Below are 12,120 nucleotides of genomic sequence, written 5' to 3'. Positions count from 1 at the left end.
TATCTCCCCTCTCTCTTTCAACTCTCTTTTTGTCTCTCTCTCTCTCTCTTCTCTTTTACTCCAATCTTCCCTCTCCCCCCCCGCCTCCCCCCTTCTTCTTTCTTTCTTTCTTCTTCTTCTTCCCTTTTCTCCCTCCACCCTTTACATATAGCCTATTTGTCTGTCTCTGTTTCTAAGCGCACTCCCAACCCCAATTTCCACCTTAACTGGACCCCAGTACCCCTTTTGGGTATATACAACCCCCTCCTAAACACATATTTCCCCTGGCCCCACCCCTCTAATCTCTTGCATCTCTACCTGCTAACCCCCCTCCCTTTATATGAACTGTCTGTCCATTAGTCTACCCATCTCTGCTTACCTGCCCTCCCCCCCAGCCTCGGCGGCATCGCTGAGGCAACTACAGAAAACCCAAGAGAAGTTCTTAAAACACAGGCTAGAAGTGACACAAATGACCACCTAATCCAAACGCTCTGTAAAAGCCACCAGCCAAAGCCTGATCAGCTCAGCAACCCAACAATACTCAGGAATCACCACTGCCACAACTCCTAACCACCACACGCCCTACCCCAAGTGGACGCCAAGCCAACCTCAAACCAAAACTATCAGGGAGACTGAGATGACACCAACCAGGGAGATGGCAAACAATGCTAATATGGTAACTCCCCTTCAAGATGATGACCACCCAATAACGAAACGAGATCTGAGGGAAATGGAAGCAAGATTAGAAGCACAATTAGAAGAAACACTGAAGGCCACAATGGCTCCCATGCAGGTACTAATCAACAATCTAACCTCCAAAGTGGAAGCTCTAGAGAACAAAAACCAAATGCAAGAAAGAATAATAGAGCAATACCGGGAGGAGAATGCACATGTGAACAAGAAACTGGACAAACTGGTAAACCAAATGGAAGCAGAACACAGAGAGATGAAAATTAAGCAAGCCGACCTTGAAGACCGCAATAGACATTGTAACATCCGCTTCCGCAACTTTCCTGAAAAAACAGGAGAAAAGCCCAGCAGACCTAATTATACGCTGGCTGAAAAACACAATCCCAAGCCTGAAACTTGAGGCAGATGACTTGGAGAGGGCTCACAGAGCCCTAAAACCTATGCCAAAACCCAGCGCCCCCCCAAGAGACATCATTGTATGCTTCACACGCTACAAAAAGAAGGAAGAGATATGGCACCACCTCAGAAACTCAAGCAACCTTCGATATGGAGAAACCCCCATTCTGGCCCTACACGACCTATCTCAGGATACCCTAAACCAGAGGAAAAGCCTGCGCCCATGCACCCAGCGTCTCCAACAAGCAGGGATCAAATACCGATGGGGCTTCCCCTTCCGCCTCATTGTAACAACCAATACAACACAACACATGGCTACCAACATACCTGAGGCCCTGCAACTACTAAAGAACCTTGAACTCGACCTCCCACCGGAATGGCAACCGACAAACCCACCAAGTGACAGCCCCAACCACGAGGAAACAACAGCAAACAACTGGACGACGGTACAGAAGAAAAAGAAACAACAGAAGCAGCACAACAACGCAAACCAATACAGGCAAGCATCATGCTCAGAACCGTCCCGCCGGCCATACGACACAAGAAACCAGACCAAGATTAACCAAACCAATTCATCGCAGATGGACAACCCTACAACAACAACAACCCCAGCTGAATGAAGCAACCAGGGAAAAACCACAAACTGAAGGACTGGTGATTCCCCCCCCCTTCCCCCTCTCCCCCCCAAAACATAGATTTAGTTAACACCATCAACATCCCCCCCAGCCCCGCACCCCCACAGAAATCCCCACCCCAACACCAGTCCCGACGACCTCAACCACATTCCCCATCACCCACACCTTCAACATCCTCATACTCCATACTAAGGAAAAACAACTCCAACCTTAATAACACAACCCACAATCAGGCTAAAATCTGATACCCAACCAGCACTATGGTGGCACCAGAGCGTACCAGCACCCACATCCCCACCCCAACACACCAACAATGTTGCTCATAACATTGGCAACATTGCTTACGAACCTTATACCTGACAGCGACGTTACATAGTCACTTCACACTGTCTCGCTGATTACCCCCTATCGCAGACAACAGGGGGGATGGCCTGTCCTTGAACATGGCCTTCCACACCAGCTGAGACCTAGGACCAACCGGCTAAATGCCAGATGGCCCAAAATACCCCAAACACCTATATGACTACATATAGGAAACTCCCTACAACTTACCCCCTACTCTTTAACCCAAATCTCACTCTAATCCCACTAGCCCCCCACCCACCACACCCTAGGTCAGCGCAACCCCACTGGTTCTTTAAACAACACGAAGAGAGAGACACAAGACAACCCGAACGGGTTGGCAGGGAATCGCCCCACATAATAGATAAGCAAGATGGCTAACCTAAAAGCAATCACATTAAATGTGAGGGGGCTGGGAAACCCCATCAAAAGAAAACGCATCACCTCATACATAAACACCATGAAACCACACATCACCTTCCTACAAGAAATACACAACCCACCCAAAGGCAGCAAACTCCTGAGCGACCCCCGCTTCAGTCAACAGTGGGTCGCACAAGGCTCAGGGAAAGCTCATGGTGTAGCCATAATACTCAGTAGAGACCTGAACTTCACTGCCACAACAGTCCTCAAGGACAAAAAAGGCAGATTCATTTTCGCTAAAGGGACAGTAGATGGCAAAATCAAACTGACAATCGGCTCCATATATGCCCCAAACACGAAACAACTAGAATTCTTCCAGAAGACACTAAACAAATTCCTCTCCTTCTCTGAAGGGGAAGCAATCCTAGGAGGGGACCTCAATCTAAATATGAAAGGTTTATCCCTGAAAGATATCCACCCCACAACCCCATGGGCAACCTTCCTCCGAAGGAAACCCCCAACAACTAGGAACTTTTACAAGTTACTAAAAATGCTAAAAAACGGGTCTCTACGACATTTGGGGTGAGCAAAACCCGGGAGACATCAGCCATACATTCCAATCGGGACGCCATGATACAATGTCCAGACTGGACAGCATTCTACTCACACAGGGTCTGATCCCCTCAGTAGAATCAACAAACATAGGTAACATTAAAATCACAGATCACGCCCCAGTAGAAGTCATCGTTAAAATAGGAGAAGGAACACAAACTACCCCATCATGGTCCTTCAGTCCCATCCTAACTACAAACAAACAAATTAGAGAGAGTCTCACAAAAACCCTCCAAAACTACTTCAAGGAAAACGATGTAAACAATATAACAACCCCCCCTCCTATAGGACGCAATGAAAGCGGTCACCAGAGGAGCTTGCATAAAAGAGAAAACATTCCTTAAAAAACAAACCTCCTCAAAAATTAGCAAAATAGAACAAGACATCACAGCCCTCTCATCACGCTACAAACAAACAGGATCTAAAAAACTCCTCAAACTTATAGAACAAAAAAGGAGAGAACTAGACTCCCTAGAAATTAACAAAACAATGATCAACATTCTATACTCTAAACAACATTTCTATGAATATGGAGGGGGAAACTCCAGATTACTAGCAAATAGATGTAGGAAAAAAGCACTCAAAACAAGAATACACTGCATCACCAAAAAAGACGGCAACATAACATTCTCCCCCGAAGAAATAACCTCAGAATTTGCAGAATTCTACTCCAACCTATACACCTCCCATAACCCACCAGAGAAGGAAATCAGAACATTTCTAGCAGGACTGACCATGCCTACCCTAACTGATGAGGAACAGGAATTCATGGACAGCCCTATCACCCCAGAGGAAATAGATGCGGTCCTCAAAAACCTGAAACCACACAAAGCCCCAGGCCCAGATGGCTTCACAGCAGAATTCTATAGGAAATTCAAAGAACCCTTGATGCCCTACATGACCCGCCTATTCAACGACATCATAAAAGGGGGCCCCATCCCCAAAACCTGGACCCACTCCAAAATAGTCTCCATCCCAAAACCACTAAAAGATAGCCTTAAAGTAGAATCATACCGCCCAATCTCATTAATAAACCAAGACTACAAGATATTCACATCAATCTTGGCCAACTGCCTAAAAATCTTCCTACACAAGTTAATAGCCCCAGACCAGACTGGCTTTGTCCCTGGCCGCAATATAACAGACCCCATCAGGAAACTACTGAACCTGATCGAACACAGCAAGGCAACCAAACTCCCATTGACAATTTTGTCCCTAGACATCCTCAAAGCCTTTGATTGCTTGGAGTGGAAATACATATTAGCAGTACTAACTAACATGAAATTTGGCCCCAACTTCCTACAAATCCTCAAACAAATATACTCCCAAGCCTCAGCAAAATGCAGAACAATATGTATTCTAATACTATAGCTATCCAAAGAGGCACGAAACAAGGATGCCCACTGTCTCCCTTCTTATTTATTCTGGCTCTGGAACCCCTAGCAATCCGCATCCGAGCAGCCACAGACATCAAGGGAGTGGAAATAAAAGGCAGAACCTATAAATTAGGGCTCTTTGCAGATGACCTAATGGTCACAACACCAGACCCCATAAGCACAGCAACCTCCCTAATCAGAGAACTCAACACATTTGCAATGGTGTCGGGCCTACAGGTAAATTTTACAAAGTCAGAAGCTATGTGCTTCAACACCCCTCCTCACACCCAAAAAGAACTCACGAAGGTCACCAAAATAAAACTTTGCCACACCAAGTTCAGATACCTAGGGGTACAAATAACCAGAAACCTCAATAAATTGTACCTCCACAACTACAAGCCCCTGTGGCGACAAATTAACAAAGACCTAAAGAGATGGAATAACATGAATTTCACTCTCTCAGACAAAATAGCCATGATCAAAATGATCACACTCCCAAAACTAACCTACCTATTCCAAACCCTCCCAACCTGGATCCCCTCAACCCAACTTCGCAGTTGGCAGAGAAAACTACACTCTTTCATCTTCTCACATAAAAAACCAAGAATAAGCCCCAAATACCTGCACCTCCCCACCTCAGAAGGAGGATGGGGAATCCCCAACATAGAAGCATATTACAATGCCAACCAAATACGCCATATAATCCCATACATACTAGAAGATGAGACAAAACAATGGGTACACCTAGAGAGGGACACAATTGAAAACACCTGCACCACAACATACCCACTCCTCCCAAACAAACTAAAGAAAATTCCCACAACACTTAACAGGTACACACAGACCATGCTCAAAGCATGGAAAACACAAATAGGCAAACTATCCCCAACCCCATCCCCACTAATCCCCCTGGCGTACCACCCATTATTCCACCATGCAGCACAAAACCTCCAGATAAAAACCTGGCGAACCAAAGGCTTATATTGCCTAATAGACTTTTATAAAAATAACAAACCCTTGTCAACACAAGAAATACAAGACAAACTAGAAGACACCCAAATGACCTGGTTAACACAACACCAACTACATGCCCTCTTAAACAACCCAACAGTAAAATCAGCAGCAACTAGGCCCCTGACAACCTTCGAAAACCTCCTCCTAACAACAAAGGGAAACGGTAAAGGGACGGTATCCGCAATATACAAAATACTACTCCAAAACCCCGCAAATCCTCTAGACGCAATCAAAAAACAATGGGAGAATGACATAGGCTATGAGATTAATCCCACTCAATGGACCAGAATGTGGTCTAAACCCCCCTTTAAATCCATATCAACGAAAAGAAAAGAACTCACACTGAAACTCACCTACAGGTGGTACCTAACACCAAGGAAACTAGCGCTAATACACCCAGGAACCTCACCAAAATGCTGGAGAGGGTGCACCTCCACAGGCACATACCTCCACATGTGGTGGGAGTGTCCCAAAATTCAACTATTCTGGACAACAGCCATACAAGAAATATGTAAAATAACTAAGCAAGTAATAGACATCACCACAGAATTGGCCCTACTAAACATCTTCCAAGACAACAATGCCCATTTACACCACAAAGAACTCATTACCCACCTGCTCTCAGCAGCCAGAAACACCATAACCAGACACTGGAGAGACCTGTCAGGAGTAAGCATGGACCAATGGTACCAAATAATATGGGAAACAGCCCTACTAGAAAAATTAACTAATAAACTGAAACTGACACAGGGACAAACAGAAGAAGACGCCTTCACCCCGGTATGGCTCCCCTTTATCACATACACAACCCAACAGGACAGTGACAATAATCCACCAACAGCATACAAATCAATATGGCTAACCTGATCCAAAACACACACACACCTCACTCACACACGAAAACAAAGATCACCACAGCCAATCACAAGCAAACAATCACACCCTAGGCCAACCCCAACCTCTCTCACCACCAAAGGAACACAAGTGAACAACACAAGCAACGCTGACACCAAACTCTACATACATTAAACATAATAGAAACACCGCCACCCGACCCCACCCCCATCCATCTTCCCTCTCTCCACCCCCCTTTCTTTTTTCTTTCTTTTTTCTTCTCCCCCTAATGCTTCAACAAATGAAATGGATTTGTAAAAATGTTACATGGAAGAAGAAGAAAAAATACGAGACACTACACTTCTGTAAAACAAGAAAATCCTTAATAAAAAATATTTTAAAAAAAACAAGCTATAGTTTAGGGCCCTACTCTCTTGGGGCCCTACATTTTTCTTAAAGGTGAGGAGATTTAGGTAGGTTTCTGACTTTGCTATAGACTTTGGTCTGTCGCTGCAAGGGGCATGGTAGGAATTTTTCCCAATTGGCGATTTACAGCCATTTGGTTTTTCGCCTACCTCGTAGCAACTCGTCACAACTCCTCGGCATTGGCGGTTAGGCATTGGTAAGAAGGGGATTAGAGGAAGTGGGGGGGGGAGGAACGCCATCACCTCCCCCCAGTGAACGAAGGGTGGTCCGATAAAGGACTCTTGGGCATGGCCCTGTCCGAAGCCTATGGAGGTGTGGGCCTAAGGCACGCCCCTGAGCTCCTAGTTGACGTGCCTCAGCAGGAGACTCCCCCTATGGTGTTAACCCTTCCTATGTCTCCAGCAAATGGGCTGGAGCCGGATAGCCGATAGGACCAATGCCTAAGCCAATGCCTCTCTTTCCTGAATTCAATAAAGTTGTGGCCTAATTCGCCCATTTAACCTTAAAAAAAATATATTCTTGTATCTGCTCACATATGAAGTGGACTGTTTTACACAGATGTGTAAGTGGCCATAGTTTGCAGATATGAAATGCAGGTTAATAGAACCCAACTTTTTGTTTTGTGTTAGTACTGGCCTATTAGCTGTATGCCTTCAAATACATTTGTGCAGTACTTCCATGTCAGCATAATAACTAGGCCTGTATCTTCCATTTACCTCAGTTATCTGTAATTTTCTGGATATTTAATTCATTCAAATTGTAACATTTAATAATATCTGTGGAATTTGCATAGCAAAAAGGAGTCCCATATCAGATGAAATATAGAAATTGAGAGGGCATGTCGCCAAGCTTTTAGCACCTAGGATGCAATTAATCTGGTCCTAAAGACTTGAACTCATCTAACATAGATGAGTATTTCCTGGCCAGCTCCTTATCAATCTGGAATTTCAATCCTACCCTCTTAACTGTTCAGGTTACCTATATGAGATTGCACAGGGTTCCTCTTTGGAAAGAAGACACAAAGATAAATAGGAGTTGAACAATTAGCTGACCAAACACTAAGCAGCTGTCTGGAGAAGGTGGAATGTCCAGGCATCTTCCATTCATATCAGAGGTGAAGAAACAGCATTTTACAAGCTTCAAACAGCAATTTCCTTGCTGGGAAAATTTCCTACCATCTTCAAACTTCCATTCCTTTTTGATGTGTCTTTGGGTTGTGTTGACCTATTCATATCTGACATCACTGGTGACCAACAAAACACTCCTTCCACTCCAGTGCACTTAAAAAAATCATCAAGGATTTCCTTTCCTTTAATGTAGCCTTTTCAATAACCTGAAAGAAGTTATCAGATCAACAGTAGGAGGGACCTTTTTAAGCTACCTAGGGGAAATTTGGTCCATTAATCCAATTATATCTACTCTGAGTATCTGAAGAAGTATCTGAAGAAGTATCTGAAGAAGTGTGCATGCACACAAAAGCTTATACCCAGAACAAACTTAGTTGATCTCGTAAGGTGCTACTGGACAATTTTTAATTTTTTCCCGACTGTGTCAGACCAACACGGCTACCTACCTGAGCAGAACATCGTTTGAGACAGCCCATGTCTTTTTAGGCAAGAGGCTGCAAAAGGGCCAGAATTTTCCCCTATAAGTAAGTTTGAGAGGCATGCTTTCGTCTTACCAGCTGGTGGCAATAGAGACACCATTTCTCCATCATTGGTGCTTTCCCTTTCATACAAAAGGCAAAGAAATCCCTGTTGGTTGATAAGGAGGGGAAACCTAGAGTCAGACAATTATGTTTATCAGGACCAACCAGTATGTCACAATATAGCTAGCTCTCCAATAACTCTCTATTAGACGAGCTGTTAAACTCATGCAGTGGGAGGGGAAAGGGTACCCCTGACTGATGTTGTACCCACAAAGTCTGCATTTAGTCTGGTCTTAAGATTGAGGTAAGAGGAAATACCAAAGTTTCAGTTTACTTGCTAAGTCCAACTTAATTCAGTAGGATTTCCTCCCAGGTAAATCAGTGTAGGATGCGGCCTGTTCGTGCCTAATCGTGCTGCTGATGAGCAGAAAAAATACAGTTTCTTAAATAGTTTCCTAGATTGAAAGAACAGAACAGAAATAGTGGAATCATAGAGTTGGAAGGTGTCCCAAGAGTCATCTAGTCCAACTCCCTGCAGTGCAGGAACCTCAGCTAAAGCATCCATGACAAATGACCCATCCAGCCTTTGCTTCAAAACCTCCAAGGAAGGTAGGGCCAAAAGCTCTTGAGGGAGACTGTTCCACTGTCAAACAGCTCTTAAATGGCAGAAAGTTTTTCCTCTCTTGTAACTTGAATCCATTGGTTTGAGTCCTGTCCTCCAAAGCAGGAGAAAACAAACTTGCTCCCTCTTCCATATGACAGCCCTCAAGATATTTGAAGATGGCTATAGATGTTAGGAAAAATTGAGGGCACAAGAAGAAGGGGACAACAGAGGACGAGATGATTGGACAGTGTTCTCAAAGCTACCAACATGAGTTTGACCAAACTGCCGGAGGCAGTGGAAGACAGGAGTGCCTGGCGTGCTCTGGTCCATGGGGTCACGAAGAGTCAGATACGATTAAACGACTAAACACAATAACAATAGTGAAACATCTCATTTCAGCATAGAAATTTAGCAGGAGAAGTGCAGCAGTTTTCCAGGCACAGTAGCATGCAGGTATATATGTTTGTATAATAACGTCTCTAAGGTAAGTGAGAGGTAGAGTGGAGCCTCTCTTGCGTGGGTTTATATGAAAGAATGGATAGTATATTTGACTGCAGTTAGTGAATGGAGTGCTGCAGTGTTGCTCAACAGCAAAATGAAATAGTTTGTGAATTTGCAAAGAGCTCTGTAGCAGAGATTGTTATACGCATATATGAGAGCGATTATAGTGCCTCATTGTGCCTATATTTATACCCAGTCTTTCTGGTTTTTCACCCTGGCTTATTATGATGTTTTATGGCGTTTCTTACTGTAGTTGCTTCATACTGTTTTATTGTTGGCTTTTATTTTTTTTTATACTGCTGTTTTTATTGTGTTTCACTACATGCATAAGCTGTCATGAACTATATAAGGAAAGGTGGGGGTGAATATTTTGAATAGCACTCACTATTTCTACTTTCTGAAAACCAAAGACGTTTTTGTTTTGAGAAGCCTTTTCAGCTGGATGAATTTTCTTTTTCTTTTTCTTTTTTAAAAGATACCTGTTAGAGAATTACTCTAAAACTGAATGTCCCCTTCTGCCATAGCTCCTACCCTCTGGGTACTTATAACTCTGCATTTGTTGCCTTACACCACACCACAAGCAAGAAAGTTGAAGTGAATTTGGATTATGGGTTACAACGGTGTGCCATTTTCTCATTATGTAAATATTTCTGGCTCCTCTACCTGGTTAGTATTTACCTGGGAAAGCCTCCTAAACAAATCTGCAAAGTATTACATTTAATTAAAAGAAAGATTCAGCCTGGCCTACAAGAAGGAGAAGCCTCTAGAGGATTTCTTACAAAGTTTCTTAAATGCTCATGTTCCTCAAAGTATTGATCTTATTAAATCTATAGCTGGTTTTGAACCTCTCCCCCTCTCCCCCCCAAAATGGACTTTTTTTTGCACATGAAAGAGCAGCTGGTACCCAGAGAGGCAGGAGCAGTCTTTCAATGGCCATGGGCCTTCCATCCATCTGACTGGGAGCACTTGCTCCCTGGCTTTCTTTGATCAGCCACACTGGAGAATAATACTAAATAGAAAGAGGAACAAAAGGAGCAGCTTGGAGAGGCTCCAATTTGTAATTCAAAAAAGGGGGTTGGAAATTCACATTCCTGCTTGCTGCAGCCCTGAGGGGGGAGGGGAGGGTAGGAGGGGTGGGGGACGTGATTTCATCACCCCTGATGATTGCCTGTTGTTTTCTTGCTGCTGCCACAGTCCTAGTGCAATAAGATGGGGGTTTGGGGGAGAGATACTCAGACAAAATCTACCCAATCATGGTAGACAAATTCCTTCTGTTTAATTCTGGAAGGTGGGTGGTGGTCTTTTAAACTGGCCCAGCCCAGCAAAACCAAGAATGAAAATCAGACGGCTTAGGTGGGTTAATCCAACACACTCCGCAGTGGGGTCCCAGTTAATCCAAACTTGGTAAATGTACCAGAGTTAACAGCAGTTTACAAACAAGATACCTCCCGAAAGGAGTGAGAAAAGATAGAGCTGAGTGTGCTAAGCTAACCGAGCATTTGTTTCTTGCATAGCGTTTGTTCAGTGCTGGGTGAGTTGCAAGGCACAGAGGCAGGCAGCCCAGACGTTCCTTTTCTCCTGCTATGAAAAGAGCAACCCTGCCGACAGCTTCGGAGTTCTCATCCAAATGACATGAAGATGCATGTAAAACAGGAGCCTAAGGTTGGACTGAGAAAGGAGAAGGAACAGAACCATGGTTCAAACTATTGCTCTCACCGCCTGGTCATCGTATACCCATTTTGCGGCCTTATCAATGGCAGCAAAAGTGTCGTGTTTGAAGGATTGATGTAACAAGTCATAATTTTGATCTGACTTGTGAGATTACTCCCAATGGCTGTGCTAAAGGTGAACTTGCCCCCATCTGCAGTTGGTCCACAGTGGGAGAAATTTGTGAAAACTTTGCATGTATCAGCATACAGTTGGGGTGATTCTGAGCCAATTAACTGATGGGTTTTGAAATAAGAGCAGCTGCAGTTCACTGTTCCACCCCCATTCTTCTCTAAACATGACAGCACTTGTATAGTTCTGCCTTCCCAGGTGTATGCATGCACACATGTGACCCTATCTTCAGATACTTGGATTGACTTCTGGCACATAACCTCCCTGCCTCCCAGAACAGAACAAGGAATGTATCACTACTGCATGCATTTGATAAGTTCGGAAAAGGAACTACAGTGGCTGTTTTGATTGCATCAAGAAGACAGGTGTGATGCAGTAAATGCAGTGTGGGCATTCACTATGTGAGACTGAAATCCCTACCGAAACAAGAAGTAATTTGGACAAGCTGCTTTGGACAAACCTGAACTATCTCAGAGTCCTGGTTTAAGTATAAGCAAGATAAAAAAAAATGTGAGTGAATAAAACCCCAAGGTGGTTGTCACCAATGGAAGCAAAGGCTCAGAAAAAGCTCAATATGGAGGCCAAATGGCCGAAATATTGGGAAATTTTGGAACAAGAAGGAGACAAATTGAAATTGCAGAGTTTTGAGAAATTAAAAGATAAAGTGTGAGGCTGGCTTCATTATTATCAAATAAGAGAGGCCTATAATTTGGACAAAAAAATTGGATTCCAGGTGGAAAAATCAAAATTGGAAACAGAACTGTTAGATCCCAAAACTAAGATACTCTCAAGAATGTATAACTTGCTGTTAAAATGGAATACGCAGGATGAAACGGTTAAATCTGCTATGATTAAATGGGC

The sequence above is a fragment of the Podarcis raffonei genome, chromosome 6 (assembly GCF_027172205.1).
Source record: "Podarcis raffonei isolate rPodRaf1 chromosome 6, rPodRaf1.pri, whole genome shotgun sequence".
In the NCBI taxonomy this organism is placed as follows: Eukaryota; Metazoa; Chordata; class Lepidosauria; order Squamata; family Lacertidae; genus Podarcis; species Podarcis raffonei.
The sequence above is the reverse complement of the archived record's forward strand: the minus strand, read 5'-3'. Positions refer to the sequence as shown.